Below are 21,166 nucleotides of genomic sequence, written 5' to 3' on the forward strand. Positions count from 1 at the left end.
CCTTGGGTCAAAGCCTCAAGTGAAAGAGGGGAAAACTGGAAATCTCATCCATATGTGGTCACTTCAAATTCTGACTGCCTTCCTCAATCTGCCTGCTTTTGATTACATTTAGGGTTCTAATTTAAAAATTTTGTCCAGAGATTGTAGCTATAATAATCAGAAGAGAAGGTTGCATACTTCATCTTGGTTAGAATATCAGAAGATATTCTTGGTTATAATAATCAGAAGAGAAGGTGGGCATACTTCATCTTGGTTAGAATAGGAAGGCTAGCACTGCATTTTAAAAATTTAGATCAAACTAAACTTTAAGGAACTTTAAGTCAAATTAAAGCTGTATTTATTTAACTCTTGCTGAAAAGCAATACTTTTGGCTGATGCTACTGGTTTAAAATCTAAAACACGCACACAGAACCAGTTTTCTGTCTTTCTCAGAAGCTTTTATATGTGAAAATACAAATAACTACACTTTTGAATGAATTAAATCCTAGAAGTGTTTTGAAGCAAATAAAAGACATTAGTAATAATATATTTCTAGGCATTTTTTCTTGGCATTTTAATTTTCTTGGTCATGAAAATGAATGTTTCATGTTTAATTGTATACTCTGTAGTTGTTCTGAATAATTTGGTATGAAGACATATGAAGATTCCCCAGTTACTACTATACTTCCATTTCTAAGATATTTTGGGAAATTAGTCATTCTGGAAAGCTAAAGTATATACTCCTTTGAGCAATAAAACTTTATTTTTCCTAAGTTTTCATTTTAGATGAAAATATTTCTGAACTGTAGTATTTTAACAGGGAGTAGAAAAATAAAGTATTTCTTATAAGACTGGGTCATCATTATAAACATGATTTAATAAATGATGTTCTAATAATTGTAATACAGTGTCTGTCTCTTCATTAAAACAGTTAAATTCTTGCATATCCTTTTTATAGTTTATCACTTACTCTCCTTATCTGTCATCATTTGTCACACTGTCAGTGGGCTTGCTTTTAGCAATTCCCTCTCACTCCTAATTTGTCAGGTTTTACCGTTTTTCATTAGTTTGTTTTTTCTAATCTGATAAAAGACCAGAATTTTCAGGAAAGGCCTGAGAGGTTCATTCATGACTGTACCATTTGGTTCTTACATTGTACATTTTGTGACACTTATTTTCTTGAATTTGCTAGAGGAATGACATGTGAAGGATTACTACTATGCCTTTTTACTCTAGAGAAGATCTATAGTGGTTATAATGGCTATTTTATTTCACACATTATGAACTGTGCAGTAGTGGAATAGAAAGTTGGATTAAAATCAACACTGTGACCATGTGGATATATAGTTGTGGTTAAGTAAAACTTATGGCACTAATTATTTAGTAAACAACTGCCATATTTTGCTTAATATTGAGTAAATAAGGCAAATAAAAACATTAGATGAAATATTAAATTATTTCTTAACAACACAGAGCAAGTGGGGCTTTGGATCAGAGAAGGACAGAGTTGTTACAGAGTTTTGGGAACTCTTGGATTGAACAAACTTTGGTATTGCACTCCCAGATCATCATGTCAATTTTTGTGTACCACTGATAGACAAAGGGAAGCCAGCAGGACAAGTTCACCACTGCTGATTTTATAGACAGAGTTTTATTCTCAACTTGTCTACCATGCAGGATAATCTGCTTTCCTCTGTCTTAACCAATCAGGTAGAGGGAGAGAGTTCTTTCTCTTTGTCTCACTTACTATAAGCTTCTATATGACAGGAAGCAACTTTTAATTTTTTTTATTAACCATCCTGTAGAACAATGCCTTAGGCATAGCAAGTGCTCAAATGAGTTCCAAAGTATTACCTCCACTTCTATTTCCTAAAAAACTTTAATGTAGATTTGATATTACTTCTTTTTAAAATGCTTTGTACCATTAGTGGGTGAAGCAATTTGGGTCTGAAGATTTCTTTAAAGGAAGACTTTAATTAGAAATTCAATTTCTCTAGTTAAATATAAAATATTTAGTTACTGAGTTTATTTTTTACAATAATTTCGGTAGTTTCCAACTTTTAAGAAATTGGTCCATTTCCTGTAAGTCATGGAATGTATAATCATATAGGTTAATATTTTGTGAGTATACTGTTTAATGTCTGTACAGCCTATTGTGGTACATTCTTCCTTATTATGATATTGGCAATTTGTGCCTTCTTTCTTTTATTTTTCTCAAAGAGCTAACATTTTCATTGCATTTATTTATTGTGTTTCTGTTTTCTATATCATTTATTTATGCTCTTAGCATTATCATTTCCTCTTTATCCTTGTCTTTGGCTTAATTTGCTGTTTTACCAGTATTTTGTTAAAGTGATACTCAAGTAATAGATTTCAGGTTTTCTACTTATTCACTAAATTATCGTTTTATTTCTCTTCTATTCATTGGCCTTTGTGCTATTATTGCAATACATTTTGCTTTTACAAATGTTACTAAATCCCAAATAAGTTATTTTTAAAACTAAAGTTATGGCTTAAAATTATTTTTTAAATTAAAAGATCTTTCATTTATACTGACATATTTACCATTTACAGTACTCTCCTTTCCATTATGGACATTAAAATTTCAATTTGGTATTATTTTTCTTCTGTGTGACAATTTCCTTTAACAGTTTTGATAGTGTATATCTGCTAGTGATGTATTTTATACTTTAGTATGAGGTGAACCTTTATATTGCTTTATATATATATATATATATATATATATATATATATATATATATATATAATTCTAAGTTAACTTATTTTTTTCTTTTAGCACTTTAAGAATGTTGCCCCATTGTTTTCTGTGTTGCATTGTTTCCATGAGATATATCCTGTCATTGTCATATTTGTTCCCCTATACATAATGTGCAGTTATTTTCTCTGGCTGCTTTTAAGATTTTATCTTTTCTATGAATTTCAGTAATTAGATTATGAAATAGCTTGGTGTTATTTTCTTCATCTTTCTTCTTCGTGGGATCTGTTGAGCTTCTTGGGTATGCAGGTTCATAGATTGCATCAAATTTGTAAAATTTTCATCTGTTCATTTTAAGGTTAAGTTTTGTCTACTTCCCACCTTCTGTGACTCAAAAAATATGGATGGTAGGTTGGATGACATTGGCTCATAACTCACTGTGGCTCCATTCATTTATTTCTCATATTTTTCTCTCTACTTTTCATTTTGAATATTTTTATTTGTATCTGTTAAAGTTCACTATTTTTTTCTTTTGTAGTAGCTAATGTGCTGTTAAAACTATCCACTACATTTGTCATTTCATATACTATATTTTGCCTCTAGAATTTTTATCAATGTGGCTTTTTAAAAAAATCTATTTTGTTCTCATCTTGCTTGTGCTTTCTTCTACCTTATTAAACATATGGAATTCAGAAATAATAGCTGTTTTTTTAAACATTCTTCTTTACTAATTTTACACCTTTTTTCATTCTGTTTTTCTTGTTGCTTTCTCACTGGAATGAGTTGTATAATTTCCAATTTCCTTGCATGCTTGGTAATTTTTCATTTAACATCAGATATTATAATCATGTCATTGGATCCTGTCCATTTTTCTAATCTTTGAATTCGAATTTGTAGTCTTTGAATGTTGCCTTTGTTTGGGGATATATTTAAGTTACTAGGAATTGGTTTGATTCTTTTGAGATTTGCTTTTGTCAGAAAAATGTAGAATTACCTTTATTCTAGATCTCATTTGCTCCATTACTCAGGCAATACCCTTGTGAGGACTTTCCTAAATGCGTTTTGAGATACGACGTTTTCCAATCTGGCTAGTGGGAATGTAACTATTCCTGGTCCTGTGTGAGTTCTGAGGATTGATTTGCCTGTTCCTTATTGTGGTTCCTTCTCTGGGCTCATCATCAGTTTCATTACATACTTAAGCTGATCGCTATTCAGAAATTTGAAAGGTCCTTCCACAGATCTCCGTAGCTCTCTCTATATGCAGTTTTCTCCTTCACTGTGCAATGTACCCACCAGTACACTGTCCCTCAAATTGTAGACATCCTTGTACTTTCTGAACTCTGAACTATGTCTTTGCAACTCAGAGAGACTCCTAGGCTTGTGGGGCTCCTTTCACCTGAGCTATTGTCTGGAAACTTTCCCAAGGCAGTAAGTTGGGACATTCATAGGGCTTACCTTGTCTCCCTTCTTTTCTGAATCATGGTCCTATGCTGCCTTTTGTCAAAGGTCTAAAATTCACTGTTTTCTATTTTTCTGATTTTTTTTTGTTTGTGTTTAGATGTTTAAGATAAAAGAGGAAATCCTGTTACTGTTACTTCATCATTGCTATAAGCAGAAATTCAGGTGACCTTTTGGAGTGGTGGAGTGGGAATGCTTTAGGAGTCTGGATATCTACATCCTATTAAGCTATTAAGCTTCATTAATTGCTAGTCTTGTGACTTTAGCAGAAATAATTGACCTCTGGAACCTCAGTTCTTTCATCTGGAAAATGGGACTATAAATCTTGTCCTATTCTTCAAATCATGTGTCATCTTCATTAAAATACTTAATAAACTGTAATGTGCTATGCCAAGTCTATTTTTGTTAATAGCTAACATATCATCAACTGGCCAGCCCTACTGGGAATAACTCTTTTAACATACATCAATCCACTCCTACAGAATTTATATGTGAACCTCAAATGAAGGATATGTACATTATGATATTATGATGGCAAAAGGAAGATTGATCCTGTGACCCGTGTCTATGCAATAAGAATTTAATCTTAAAATGTTTAAGAATGTGAAAGTTAAGTTCAACCAATAGCATGGTGTCCACATATGCATGGAAATCACTCCAGAATTTTTTAGCATAAACTTAATAGTGAAAAATAAATAAATGTCATATTAAGCTAGGTGAATTCATCTACTAAAACTGTTATTAAACCGTGTTTTTTTCCAAAAATATCTTTTTTTTTTTTTTTTTTTGAGACGGAGTTTCGCTCTTGTTACCCAGGCTGGAGTGCAATGGCACGATCTCGGCTCACTGCAACCTCCGCCTCCTGGGTTCAGGCAATTCTTCTGCCTCAGCCTCCCGAGTAGCCGAGATTACAGGCACGTGCCACCACGCCCAGCTAATTTTTTGTATTTTTAGTAGAGACGGGGTTTCACCATGTTGACCGGGATGGTCTCGATCTCTTGACCTTGTGATCCACCCTCCTCGGCCTCCCAAAGTGCTGGGATTACAGGCTTGAGCCACCGCGCCCGGCCCCAAAAATATCTTGATTAACATACAGTAACGAACTAATACTTTGCACTTAATGAATTTTGAACATGTATAAAATAATTGCTACTGTAAATCTGTTCTCAAAAGCTGTCATTTAAGCTGTCATTTACATTAAATGATCCTCGTCTTTACAAAAAGCTCTATCCCTTTTTCCTTTTCCTTTTTTTGAGGTGGGCTTTCACTCTTGTTTCCCAGGCTAGAGTGCAATGGCACTATCTCAGCTCACTGCAACCTCTGCCTCCTGGGTTCAAGTGATTTTCCTGCCTCAGCCTCCCGAGTAGCTGAGATTACAGGCTTTGGCCACCAGTCCGGCTAATTTTCGTATTTTAGTAGAGACGGGGTTTCTGCTCTCTGCTTAATTTTATAATCATCTTGCCAGAGTTTTCAGATATTGAAAAAAATAAATTCCAGTGTCTTCAAAGCATAAGGTCTAGTGGCAGACATCCTGTCTATTCTAATACTATGAAACTATATTATCTGTTTATTAAGCTATAATTAACTGAAATGTATTGTACGCATCTCTTATCTTTCTTTTTAGAGAAAGAATTGACCTCTGTTACTTAAGTGGAAATAGAAACAAAAGGAGATTTTACTAAAAACTTATATGACATTCTCAGGGCACAAAGAAATTGCTCACTGACCTCACTTTAAAACACACCGCCCCGTCTCTACTAAAAATACAAAAAATTAGTCAGGCGTGGTGGCACGTGCCTATAGTCCCAGCTACTCTGATGGCTGAGACAGGAGAATCACCTGAATCCAAGAGGCAGAGGTTGCAGTGAGCCGAGACCATGCCACTGCACTCCAACCTGGGCTACAGAGGGAGACTCCGTCAAAAAAAAAAAAAAGAAACCTCAAATTCTGTAATTAATATTCAGTTTGTCAGCTATATAAAACATATTCATAGTGACATGAGAACGAATTGCAAGATAATTTTATGTGCACATAATCCACATAAATATATGAAAATATAAAGGGATATATATGTCTATACCTACATCTCTAATAAGTAATTTCTAAAGAGAATTTCTACCAAACAAATGCATTAACAAGTAAATATACTTAAATATACTGGATCTCAGAATGTTTAATCAATGACAAAAAATGTATTAACGTCATCAACTTGTCAATCTTTTTTTTTTTTTTTGAGACGGAGTCTTGCTCCGTCACCAGGCTGGAGTGCAGTGGTGCAGTCTTGGCTCACTGCAACCTCTGCCTCCGAGGTCCAAATTATTCTCTGCCTCAGCCTTCCAAGTATCTGGGATTATAGGCATGTGCCATCATGCCTGGCTATTTTTTTTTTTTTTGTATTTTTAGTAGAGACAGGTTTCAGCATCTTGGCCAGGCTGGTCTTGAACCTCTGACCTCGTGATCCACCCGCTTCAGCCTCCCAAAGTGCTGAGATTACAGATGTGAACCACTGTGCTTGGCCAATAAAAATATATTAGCCTTTAATGAAGCTTGCTTAATTCACATGTTAATATGTTCAAATCATAAACACCTTAAACTATAAATACCTAATCATATCCTCAGATATTTAGAAAGAATAAATCCCTAGTATTTGATAGCACAACAGGGTGACTACAGTCAAAATAATTCTGTATTTTGAAATAATTAAAAGAGTATAACTGAATTGTTTGTAACACAAAGGGTAAATGCTTGAGGGAATGGATAATCCCATTTACCATGATGTGATTATTATGCACTGTATGCTTGTATCAAAATATCTCATGTACCCCATAAATGTATACACCTACTATGTACCCATAAAAGTTAAAAATAAAAAAATTTAAAATACTAAAATAAGTAAAAAGATCAATTTCAAATGGATAAACAGCTGAATGACAAAAGCATAAACAGGGACTCAACTGAATGACTAATTACCTTTAGCTCTGTTTTTATGCAATCCCACATGCATCCATCCATACAGAACATATGACAGTGATATATAGCACTAATGACCATTGAGAGGAGACCAGAGTCTTCTAATGAGCTAAGTAGTACCTTGATTCATACGTATTTGTTGAGTAAATTTTGTTTCACTAAATTGTGTTTCTTTGTACATTTCTAGCCCTAAAATAATGTGCAAGTAAACCACTTCTACCTTTCACTAGAGAGTGTTTGCACTGCCACAATCATTGACTGCTATCATTTTACAATCTTGCAAATCACAGTCTTGATAATACCTTTAAATGTAGGTTGTATTTTAATTTACTATGAGGGAAGTATGTAAAGAGATGGACTGTCTAATTATCTTATAATACCCATTCCTGATTTTACATCAACCTGCACATATTTAGAGGAAAAGAGGTTTAGGCACACATCCTGCTCATAAGAGGTTAGAGGGAGATCCCTCAAAATACACCATCAAGTGGTAAGGAGGTAACATTATATAAACACACACATATATAGTACAGAAACAACATACAAACACATGTGTATTTAAATAATGAAAATGTGGATGCATAAATTTTCCCCACTGAGAAAAGGAAACTCTTGTACACATTTCATGGGGATGTAAATTGGTACAGTCATTATGGTAAATAGTATAGGGGTTCCTCAAATATTAAGAATAGAACCACCTACCTCCATATCTGATCCAGCAATCCCACTTCTCAATATATAGCCAAAGGAAATGAAATCAGTAAGTGAAAGAGATATCTGCACTCCCATGTTCCCTTACTGAAGTATCATTCACAGTAGCCAAGGCATGGAGTCAACCTAAGTGTCTATCAACAGATGAATGGATAAAGAAAATGTGGCATATATACAAAATGGAATACCATTCAGCGTTAACAAAGAAAAAATAATCTTGTCATTGGCAACTGCATGGAGGAACCTCGAAGACTTTATGTTAAGAGAAATAAGCCAGGCACAGAAAGACAGATACTGTATGATCTCACATATGTGGAATCTAAGAAAAGGTCAAACTTATAGAAGCAGAGAGTAGAATGATAGTTACCAAGGCTGGGGAACAGTGAGGGATTGGGTAGATATTGATCAAAGTATACAAAATTTTAGTTAGACAAGAAGAATAAGTTCAAGAGGTCTATTGTGCAACATGTCGACCACAGTTAATAACAATGTATTGGATACTTGAAAATTGCTAAGAGAGTGGATTTACATGTTTTCACCACAAAATAAGTATGTGAGGTAACAGACATGTTATTAGCTTGATTTAGTTATTCCACAATGTATTTATATATATCCAATCATCATGTTATACAGTATAAATATTATCTTTTTGTCAATCAAATAAAGAAGGATTATTCCCACAAATACTTTAAAGAGTAAGAACATGCATAATGTAATCATGTTCAAGACTTCTTGGCAAAAAAAAATTAAAGAAAAATTGCAAAATGACTTGAAAGCCTCATAGAGTATGACCCCAAATCTGATGGCCGCAGGTAAAACTCCTTCTTTGTGCTTCAAATGAAAAAAATAAAACAAAAACAAAACATACTTAAGGCAGAATATCTCAAACAGAGACCCAAAGATAGATTTTGTTAGCGTAGAAAAAAATTTGCTTTTGTTTTTTGAGTAGCCTCTAAAAGTTGGAGAAGTCAAGGAAACAGAACCTTCCCTAGAGCTGCCAAAGAGGAAAGTGCTGCTGACACATGTATTTTAACCCAGTGAGACCCATTTAGATTTGTGCCTTCCAGAACTGTAAGATAATAAATTGGGGTTGTTCTATGGCAATAATTTTGTGGTGACATGTTATGGCAGAGAAGAGACAACATATCATTCCTTTTGAGGATGTTGGTGACAGTGAACCCAATAGAACTATATTTTTCTGTATCACTCTATTGAAAAGTAATTAGGATAAATATCATTTCAATGGTAAAGCCACTGCTATCACCAATGTAAGTGGATATACTCAGAAGCTTATCAATTTTACCAATTACATTGGTGTCTTTTTCTCTTAATGATACAGTGTATACTTCAGAATGGAATCTCCCAGGTGATGTCCACGTTGCCACTCTACAGAACACACTTTAAAAAGCAAGGGAGGGATTCACCAATCCTGATCTGAGGCTCCATATTACAAACAATGCTGAATTCAAAAAGTTTTTCTCTATATCCAATATTACTAGTTGGGAGAAGAAAAATAATCTCAAACTGACTTTCAACATCTTTTATTAGTTAGATGGTTTATTTTACCATTTATTAGTGAGCCTATAGGTTCTAAATAAAATGACTGACTCATTAATTTAATAACTAACATATAAACTCAAAAATAAATCCATGTGGTTATATTTTTTTCTTAGAATAATAAGGAGGAGTCAAGGCTGGACATTCTAATACCTAACGCAATACTTCCCACTAATACATTTTTCCACATTTTATAATGCTTGGATCTCTTCCACATTTTATAATGCTTGGATCTCTTCCAACTGTTACTTTGTTGAGGGGTGATATGGTTTGGCTCTGTGTTCCCACCCAAGTCTCATCTGGAAGTGTAATCCCCACATTTAGAGGGAGTAGCCTGGTGGAAGACGACTGGATCATGGGAATGGTTTCCCCCATGCTGTTCTCATGATCATGAGTGAGGTGGTGTAAAAGTGTTTGGCAGCTCCCACCTAGCTCTTTCTCTCTCATGCTGCCATGTAAGACATGCATTCCATTTCTTTCTACTTCCACCATGATTGTAAATTTCCTCAGGCCTCCCCAGCCATGCAAAACTGTGAGTCAATTAAATATATTTTCTTTATAAATTACCCAGTCTTGAGAAGTTATTTATAGTAGTGTGGAAAAAGAATAATACAAGGAGGTTTCAACACAACAAATTTTCAGTCTATGAAAGGGCAAAGCTATTTGGAAAATGTGTCTCAGATAATTACTTTCTTAATGGCACAGCTATTCCATCCATAAAACATACAATAGGTAGATTAAGTTAAACAAGGAAGAAACTATTGAATTAATAAATTGATGTGGTAGACCGACTCAAGATGGCATGGTGAGAACAACCCAGGATTGAAGCTCTCGGTGAACACGCAGAGGGTGAGTCAGGGCTACATTTCAAGATGGATCTTTGCTGCCCACAGGACGGGGAAATTCCCAGGTATAGGGGAGACGCAAGACACCAGCGCAGCGGTTTTGGCTGGGGCAGCCGGCGCCACAGCAGCACTCCATAGCACGCCGCAAAAAGCGCACAGGTCCGGGTTCCCTGTTGAACTGACAATCTGAGACTTGGGAGGGCAGATTGGAATATCCAACTGATTGAACGGGACTTGGACAGAGAGCCAGGCCAGGAAATTCCAGGGAAATGGCGTTTGGGCCAGCGCAGTGGGACAAACAAAATGGCAATTCCAAACGCTCTGGGTGGAGAGTTTCACTGAGGGCACAGCTGAACCTAGGACGGTGCAGCTCCGTGGGGTGGGGCGTCTGCCATTACAGAGGCAATCCACCCCTACTGAGGTACACTTCCATTGCTGATGCAGCCTGCCATTGCCGAGGCAACCCACCACAACAGAAAGACTCCGCCACAGGGCATAGCCCGTGGCAGCAGGGCGGAGACCGCAGCAGCAAGGCAGTGCCTGCAGCAACAGGGCGGACCTCACACCAGCAGTGAGGAGCCTTGGCAGGAAAACAGTGACTAGACTGCCCCCTAGCTGGGCAGGACAGTACAACGGACACTCATAAAGAAAGCCCCAACCCCCCCCCGAGACAGACCATCTGAGAAAGAAAAGGGTTTTCTTTTTTATGAGTTCTGCTGCAGCAGAATTAAACGTAGCAGCCTGACACCCCTGAATGAACAACAGAGCTCACAGCTCAGCACTTGAGCTCCTATAAAGCACAGACTGTCTCCTCAAGCAGCTCCCTGACCCTTATGTATCCAAACGACTGACATTTGGCGGGCATCATTCTGGGACAAAGATAGCAGAAAAAGAAACTGGTAGCATCCCTCACTGTTCCGCAGCTGCTATAGGTGCACCCCAGACAAGCAGGGCCTGGAGTGAACCTCAGCAGTCATACAGCGGAGGGGATAGGCTGGTAGAAGGAAAACCAAGTAACACAAATACTTCATCATCAACAATCTGGGCATCCACTCAGAGACCCAATCGAAAAGTCAGCAACTACTCAGACGACAGGTGGATAAATCCACAAAGATGGGAAGAAACCAGCGCAAAAAGGCGGAAAACACCCTGAACAAGAACACCTCACCTCCTAGAAAGGACCAAAACTCCTCACCAGCAAGGGAACAAAGCTGGACGGAGAATGACTGTGACGAAATGACGGAATTAGACTTCAGAAGGTGGATAATGAGAAACGTTTGTGAGCTAAAAGAACATGTTTTAAATCAATGCAAAGGAACTAAGAACCTTGAAAAAGATTTGAAAAAAGATTCGAGAAAATGATAACAAGAATGGATACCTTAGAGGGGAATATGAATGAATTGAAGGAGCTGAAAAACACAACACAAGAACTTCGCGAAGCATGCACAAGGTTCAACAGCCGAATTGACCAAGCAGAAGAAAGAATATCAGAAGTCAAAGAGCAACTCAATGAAATAAAACGAGAAACAAAGATCAGAGAAAAAAGCGCAAAAAGGTATGAACAAAGTCTCCAAGAAATGTGGGACTATGTGAAGAGACCTAACCTACGTTTGATAGGCGTACCAGAATGTGACGAAGAGAATGAATTGAAGCTGGAAAATACTCTTCAGGATATTATTCGGGAAAATATCTCCCACCTAGCATGGCAGGCCAACACTCAAATCCAGGAAATACAGAGAACACCACAAAGATATTCCACAAGAAGAGAAACCCCAAGGCAAATAATCGTCAGATTCACCAGTGTTGAAACAAAGGAGAAAATACTAAGGACAGCCAGAGAGAAAGGTCGGGTCACCCTCAAAGGGAAGCCCATCAGACTCACAGCAGATCTCTCGGCAGAAACTCTACAAGCCAGAAGAGAGTGGGGGCCAATATTCAACATCCTTAAAGAAAAGAACTTTCAACCCAGAATTTCATATCCAGCCAAACTGAGCTTCAGAAGTGAAGGAAAAATGAAATCCTTTGTGAACAAGCAAGTACTCAGAGATTTTGTAACCACCAGGCCTGCTTTACAAGAGCTCCTGAAAGAGGCACTACATATGGAAAGGAACAACCAGTACCAGACATTCCAAAATCACACTAAATGCTAAAGAGCATCAACATAATGAAGAATCTACATCAACTAACAGGCAAAACAGCCAGCTAGCATAAAAATGGCATTATCAAATAAACACATAAAAATATTAACCCTAAATGCAAATGGGCTAAATGCACCAATCAAAAGACACAGACTGGCAAATTGGATAAAAAACCAAAACCCATCAGTGTGCTGTATCCAGGAAACCCATCTCACATGCAAAGATACACAAAAGCTCAAAATAAAGGGATGGAGGAAGATTTACCAAGCAAATGCAGAGCAAAAAAAAGCAGGAGTTGGAATTCTCATCTCTGATAAAATAGACTTTAAAGCAACAAAGACCAAAAGAGACAAAAAGGTCATTACATAATGGTAAAAGGACTGATACAACAAGAAGAGCTAACGACCCTAAACATATATGGACCCAATAAAGGAGCACGCAGATAAATAAGGCAAGTTCTTAATGACTTACAAAAAGACTTAGACTCCCACACAATAATAGTGGGAGATTTTAATACTCCACTGTCGATATTAGACAGATCAACCACACAGAAAATCAACAAGGATATCCAGAGCTTGAACTCAGACCTGGAACAAGCAAACCTGATAGACATTTACAGAAAGCTCCACCATAAATCCGCAGAATATACATTTTTCTCAGCACCACATCACACCTACTCTAAAATTGACCACATAATTGGAAGTAAAGCACTCCTCAGCAAATGCAAAACAAGATCAGAAGTCGAGTCAGCAATTAAGAGCCTACCACACACAAAAAAGCCCAAGTCCAGATGGGTTCACAGCCGAATTCTACCAGACACACAAAGAAAAGCTGGTACCATTCCTTCTGAAACTATTCCAAAGAATCCAAAAAGAGGGAATTCTTCCCAAATCATTTTATGAGACCAACATCATCCTGATACCAAAACCCGGCAGAGACCCAACAAGAAAAGAAAACTTCAGGCCAATATCCATGATGAACATAGATGCAAAAATCTTCAATAAAATATTGGCAAGCCGATTACAACAGCAAATCAAAAAACTTATCCACCATGATCAAGTAGGATTCATCCTGGGGATGCAAGGCTGGTTCAACACACCCAAGTCTATAAACGTAATTCACCACATAAACTGAACCAGAAACAAAAACCACACGATTATCTCAATTGATGCAGAGAAAGCATTTGACAAAATTCAACAGCCCTTTATGCTAAAAACGCTCAATAAACTCCGTATCGATGGAACGTATCTCAAAGTAATAAAAGCTATTTACGACAAACCAACAGCCAATATCATACTGAATGGGCAAAAACTGGAAGCATTCCCTTTGAAATCCGGCACTAGACAAGGATGCCCTCTTTCACCACTCCTATTCAATATAGTACTGGAAGTTCTAGCCGCAGCAATCAGGCAAGAAAAAGAAATAACGGGTATTCAAATAGGAAAGGTGAAAGCCAAATTGTCTCTATTTGCAGATGACATGATAGTATACCTAGAAGACCCCATCGCCTCAGCCCAAAAACTCCTGAAACTGATAAGCAACTTCAGCAAAGTCTCAGGATATAAAATCAATGTGCAAAACTCACAAGCATTCCTCTACACAAATAACAGACTAAAAGAGAGCCAAATCAAGAACGAACTGCCATTCACAACTGCTACAAAAAGAATAAAATACCTAAGAATACAACTCACAAGGAATGTAAGGGATCTCTTCAAGGAAAACTACAAACCACTGCTCAATGAAATCAGACAGGACACAGACCGATGGAGAAACATTCCATGTTCATGGTTAGGAAGAATTAATATTGTGAAAATGGCTATACTGCCCAAAGTAATTTACAGAATCAATGCTATCCCCATCAAGCAACCACTGACTTTCTTCACAGAACTGGAAAAAACCACCATGAACTTCATATGGAACCAAAAGAGAGCCTGCATAGCCAAGTCAATTCTAAGCAAAAAGAACACAGCGGGGGACATCACACTACCGGATTTCAAACTATACTACTAGGCTACAGTAATCAAAACAGCATGGTACTGGTACCAAAACAGAGATATAGACCAATGGAACAAAACAGAGGCATCGGAGGCAACACAACATATCCACAACCATACAATCTTTGATAAACCTGACAAAAACAAGCAATGGGGAAAGGATTCCCTGTTTAATAAATGGTGTTAGGAAAACTGGCTAGCCATGTGCAGAAAGCAGAAACTGGACCCCTTCCTGACACCTTACACTAAAATTAACTCCAGATGGATTAAAGACTTAAACATAAGACCTGGCACCATAAAAACCCTGGAAGAAAATCTAGGCAAAACCATTCAGGACATAGGAGTAGGCAAGGACTTCATGAACAAAACACCAAAAGCATTGGCAACAAAAGCCAAAATAGACAAATGGGACCTAATGAAACTCCACAGCTTCTGCACGGCAATAGAAACAGTCACTAGAGTGAATCGGAGAAAATGTTTGCAGTTTACCCATCTGACAAAGGGCTGTTATCCAGAATTTACAAAGAACTCAAACAGATTTACAGGAAAAAAACAAACAAGCCCATTCAAAAATGTGCAAAGGATATGAACAGACACTTGACAAAAGAAATCATACATGAGGCCAGCAAACATATGAGAAAATGCTCATCATCACTGGTCATTAGAGAGATGCAAATCAAAACCACATTGAGATACCATCTCACGCCAGTTAGAATGGTGATCATTAAAAAATCTGGAGACAGCAGATGCCGGAGAGGATGTGGAGAAATAGGAACACTTTTACACTGTTGGTGGGAGTGTAAATTAGTTCAACCATTGTGGAAGACAGTGTGGTGATTCCTCAAGGCCTTAGAAATCGAAATTCCATTTGACCCAGCAATCCCATTACTGTGTATGTATCCAAAGGACTATAAATCGTTCTATTATAAGGACACATGTACACGAATGTTCATTGCAGCACTGTTTACAATACCAAAGACCTGGAACCAACCCAAATGCCCATTGACAATAGACTGGATTGGGAAAACGTGGCACATATACACCATGGAATATTATGCAGCCATCAAAAATGATGAGTTCGTGTCGTTTGTAGGGACATGGATGAATCTGGAGAACATCATTCTCAGCAAACTGACACAAGAACAAAAATGAAATACCGCATATTCTCACTCATAGGCAGGTGACGAAAAATGAGAACACATGGACACAGGGAGGGGAGTACTAATCACTGGGGTCTATTGGGGGAAAAGGGGAGGGTCAGTGCAGGGGGAGCTGGGGAGGGATAGCCTGGGGAGAAATGCCAAATGTGGGTGAAGGGGAGAAAGGAAGCAAAACCCACTGCCATGTGTGTACCTATGGAACTGTCTTGCATGTTCTGCACACGTACCCCAAAACCTAAAATGCAATTAAAAAAATAAATAAATAAATAAATTGATGTATTAGAAAAGTTATATAATAGTATAATCTACTTTTTAATAAAATCCACTCATGTAGTACTTTCAACATCGGTTGGTTTGACAGTAAGAAGGAATATGAGTCTACATGCCTTCTGCCAGTGAAGCCATTGGAGCTCAACACAATGAGCCCTTTCCCCTAAATTTCCGCCTTTATTTATTTAAAAAATGTAACCTCCACTGAGGAAAAATAAAGAAAAATATTGTAGGTATTAGAGGCTCAGAAGAAGAAAAGAAATTAGGTGGAAAATATACATGTGTTACACATATACACACATATATATATATACATGTATACATGTATATATATATATGTGTGTATATATATAAATTTATTTGTATATGTGTGTATATATGTGTATAAATGATTTTGAAGAAACAATGAAAATAGGCCTCACTCTATAGCTCCTTAAGCTATAGCCTAGCAGCTGAACAGTTGAGCATGCAGTGTCTAGAATAACACCTGCCCACAAATTCTGGCTTTGCCACTTAGTAGTTATATGACCTTGCATGAGCACCATAAACTAATATTTGCCTAATAACAAAAGTGCTTAGTGGGAATATGTAAGTCACATGTTTGCATGACTGTTTTTAGAACCTTGAAAGAAATTGTCCCTAACTCCAAGGGAAAAGAGTTTAAGGAGACAGTTTGCTAAATTTTTGCCACCATGACAAATCATAGGTTTAAAGATTCTAAGGATCAACCCAAATGGACATATGTCTAGTTGTGAAACAACCGGAGACCAGAAAGGTTAGACAGATGCTGTTCTAGATTTCCTCAGCTGGAAGAGGTAATGTGTGGCATTTAATTGACTGACAGTATAATTTCATGTATTCAGTTGCTTTGTAACTAGATCTCTGGTTTAATCCGGGCAATTGTGCTACTAGTTGGCACAAGAATGACCCCATTTGCAGAGACAGGTTTCAACTTACATCCTTAAAATTTTATGCAGACTGTAAAGGTATATCAGGGATAGCTTCTGAATATGCTAGTGTCTTGAGCTCCCTTCTTATGCATAATAAATCTAAAAAATTATCAATATTTGCTTCCAATCTAGTGTACTTAGATATAATGTACTCAATGCAAGTATATTAAGAAGCCACCAATTTCAGTTTTAGCTCACTGACTCCACAATAAAATAAAAATCAACAATTCAGATTTTGGTTATTCTGTTTAAGATTACACTATAAAAATATAATTCTGTCTGGAAGAGTAATTCAATTTTAAATTTTAAAAGCAGAAAAAAATTAATGTTTTTAAAATGTTTTTTATGGAAAGTTTCATACCATATTTTTTGAAACAAGACTGAGAGAGTGTGGTTTAATAAAACACTTAAAACAAATACAAGTGTACACCATTTATTTGGGCAATCTTACACACCTCTGACTTTGTAGAAGTGATGTGGTATTAATGGAACATATGCACACACACACACACACACACACACACACACGTCTCAGACTTCAGAGATTTAGATGCTAGCAAAATCTCTGCCAAAAGTTCATCATATGACCTTGGTCAAGCACAACTTGGTGATTACAAGTCAAACCCGTATTTGGATCTTGACGGTGACATATAGTAGCTGTGTGGTCCCAGGCAAATCAACTGCTTTGAAATATGTTTTCTGATTTGTAAATGGGAAACAATACTATACACTCATTATGTTTAAATGTAATAAGATATATAAAGTTTTTAGCACAACATCTGGCACTAAGTGCTTAATAACTATTACTGTTTATTAATGAAGGTAAAGTACCTCACTTCTTTGGGCTTCAGATTCTTCACTTGTAAAATAAAGGGATTGGCTTATCATTACAAAATTTCTTCCAACTCAAGCTCTACAGCTTAAATGAGAAAACCCAATGCCACCCTCCCAGACAGAAATTGTAAAATCAACCTTAAAAAACACATGTCACACTCATTTTTTTTCATATTTTATTTTGGGTTCTCTAAACTTAACAGCATATTTCTAAGCACCATATTCTATCCAGAGTCGCTTAAGTTTGATCAGTCTTCTTTGTTGGTCTACATGTAAATGTCCAGGAAAGTCTCAATTGCTATGAAAACTGGCTATAAGCTAAAACTGCTTTGAGGAGATTCATATAATGTAGGTAATCAGAGAAAAGGTCAAAGGATTTTCCCTTATAATAAATAACATTCATAGTTCCCTTACAATAATCTGAAATAATGATGTTCTAATTTACAGGTTACAACACCCTTCTGGACTGCTTTTAATCCACATTTCTAACGCAAAAACCTTTATGTAATATTGGGATGCTACCTCAAAGTGAGGCAGTAGCCAAAGTGAAATATGTGAAAAACCTCTGTATTAAACCATGATCACACTGTCATTCAAGTAAAACTTGAGCTCTGCAGAACAATGCAATTTGAAGCCTAAAGGATAGCAAAGTGACAACCAATATGTAATAGCAATTATATTATAACAACCATCACAATGGTCATTTACGATTCAAGAGATATACACATGAACACTATCAGGAATAGGCAATATAAGATAGCAACTCTAGATAAAATGTAATAAAAAAGTGAGTAATTTGTATATTTTTAAAGATACTTGATACAATGTCATCAAAGAGAAGTATAGAACAATGAAATACATCTTTAGTATTTTTCAAACTGAGATAATTACAGACAGAACCGCTTCTGGCATGGTGTTCCCTCCCTTGATCTTGTTTATGAGGACATGATTTATTTGAAGGCCACCCAGTAAATAGAGATCTGTGTAATTCCTTTCCTCTGACTTACATTCAGGTTTATTTTATCATTGCAGGGTCTCTTGTCTGACCAACGATGAATAAGCTTTCACATGTATACAGTTCTCTCTATAAAAATACTGCTTCATTTCCCAGGAAATTGTTTTCTAGGGGAAAAAAGAACGTATATAGCTACAGCTATTTTGATTATTCAATTAGGTACTATGGGCAGAAAAAGAAATAGAGGCACAGTCCCAACCCTTAAGGAAGGCTTTAAAATCCAGTTGAGGATTCCAGTCTAACACACACACACACACACAACAACAACTAAGAAGACAATACAAAGCAGCCTACAAGCAAGTGACAAATACAAGAATTGATGTGGAAATTCTAGGAAAAGTGAGGTCAGGAACATTTGGGTTAGATTGATTTGAAAGGCACTTATGGAGGGGTGTAACTTGAGTTGAGTTTCCAAAGTGGATAAGATGTGAATTATGTATAAGAGGGGTCATCCTAGGTGAAGTGGATAGTAGTGGTGTAAGGTGCAAAGTTACAGAGGTAAATTGTTCTCTATAAGTGAACATTAACGAGAGTTGTGAACTGAAGAATAAAGAAAAATAAGGCTCCTGCATTACAATGAGGCCAGATTATGAAGTTCTGTGAAAGTCAGGTGGAATTAGGCTTGAAACAATAGAAAATAAAGGGCCACGAATACATTGGTGAAAGAAAGTGATTTGTTGAAAGAAATGTCCACAAACCATTAAGGATTTGGGGCACAGGTGAAGACTGCCTAGGAAGCTCCTACAGTGACTAGATGGGTGGTGATGAGAGTTTAGATTGTAAAGGAGAAATGGTGTGAGAAGGCTTTCAAAGAAAAATTTACCAGTACTTGATAATCCATTAACTATGAGAAGTAGAGAAAAATTCAGATTCCTCTGTAAAATTTCAGGAGTCTATCATGAGACTGTGGAGGGCAATTAATAACAATACTGTACAATCTATTTATCAAGAATAGGCAGGTTGTTCTTCATTGTTCCCCAAAACTGTTGAGTAATAAAATCCTTAATATAAGTAACATAACTTCCTTCCCAATGAAGGGGTGCAGGAAAGGGTCTCTCAAAATAATATTTGACTTCAGTGATTCTAACAGAGACACAGAGAAAGAAGATGGACTTAGCATCAAACTTGATATAAAGATTAAAGATTTATAACAGATTGTTCCAAGAAGAAAAAAAAAAGACAAAAAAGAAAAATTTCTTACTCTGAGCCTCCACAATGAACTTCATTCTGTCTTTCCAAAGAATTTAAGGATCAAAATCATTGTCAACCCAAATCAGAGCTCCTTTAAGATTAAAGGTTAGATTGATTTGAATAGTGTTTATTTTTCCAAACAGTTTCTTATCTGATAAACTTCTATTCCACAAATTCTTCTAGAGTTTATTTCGTTATTCAACATCTAATATCTGGAAATTAAGAATTTGTCTTCTCAAATTTATAAGGGCCATTTTGAAGCTAGATATACTCAGCAGGCCAGATTAAACTAAATGGCAGATCCCTCCCCATCAACTGGTGCCTGAAACAGCACAAGGCCTCGGATTTTCTCTGGTCTCTACTTTCCAAATTCCGCCCAGAAATGGCTCAGCCCCACCTCCTCCAGTGAAACAGAAACAGCGCCTGTGCAAACTCCACGCCTATTCTCCTCACTGTGACTCACCCCGCCCCCACCAAGGTGCTAATGCGCAGGCGCAGCACTCTCAGTGTCTTTGAGTAAGGCTGTGAGAAATCTACTGTCCAGTGAAATCTAGAAGTGGTAGAATTCAATCCTCTCCTTTCTTCGGAGAAAAAGGCGCCACTTCCTCCTACTACCCGGCCAGAAGCGCGTCCCAAACATCGCTCTCTCCCGGAGCAAGGTTCTTCCCTCTCTGGCAATCCCCGTTGTATCTCTATCGGCAATTCGTTTCTAACCTCACTCAGCCGCCAACCTTAGCTAGGAGGATAGAAGCACTTGGCTCCGTAGGACCCACACCAGTTTGTTGGCTGCCTGTTTAGGCCACGGAACCTATGAACCCCCCCCACCCCGCCCCAAACTGGGAAAAGCGTTATCCCGGTGCCTTGCCCTCCCTCCTTCGCCCTTCACACCCACTCAGTGTTGAGTGCTTACCTCGGGTGTGGTGTGGTTACCAAAGAGATCACCGGAACCCAGATCAGGCCACTGCTGGGGCAGGCGGATTCAGCGAGATTTTTCTTGGGTCTCCACTGCCGCTTCAGACAATGAAATCAGCGTGTCCGATCATCAATTCTCATCATGATCGTGACGTCACAAAAGACAGCGGCCAATGGGAGCTTGCGATCAGCTCAGGACAGTCCCTGGCCTCAGCCCAGAACCCAAGAGTGGGGAGGGGGAAGAGAGATGGCTGCCTGCAACTGAGCTGCCTCTTCCCCCGCACAAATCAGCTACATCTATGGCCAGGGCTCTCTATACCTTCCTGAATAGCTGTGAACACCAAGCATCCCCTGTGACTATAGTAGTAACATGCCAGCCATTTGAGCAGGTACTGCCTGGCCTTCCAACTTGAGACTGGCTTTTAACAAAATTGTTACATGCTGCCAAAACCAAGTGATAGCATAA

The 21,166-nt window shown here is 37.4% G+C and overlaps 1 protein-coding gene across 4 annotated transcripts in view; it reads right to left on the reverse strand.

The window, feature by feature from the left end:
* The window catches only part of HDX (highly divergent homeobox), a 216,047-nt gene extending 195,231 nt beyond the window's left edge, over nt 1-20,816 (reverse strand). For all 4 annotated transcript variants that reach the window (XM_078363499.1, XM_078363498.1, XM_078363497.1 and 1 more), the window contains exon 1: nt 20,699-20,816. The gene's annotated coding sequence lies outside the window, so the exon portion shown is untranslated. The remainder of the gene's footprint in view (nt 1-20,698) is intronic.
* Nucleotides 20,817-21,166: the final 350 nt, after the last annotated feature.

The sequence above is a fragment of the Callithrix jacchus genome, chromosome X (genome assembly GCF_049354715.1).
Source record: "Callithrix jacchus isolate 240 chromosome X, calJac240_pri, whole genome shotgun sequence".
Taxonomy (NCBI): Eukaryota; Metazoa; Chordata; class Mammalia; order Primates; family Cebidae; genus Callithrix; species Callithrix jacchus.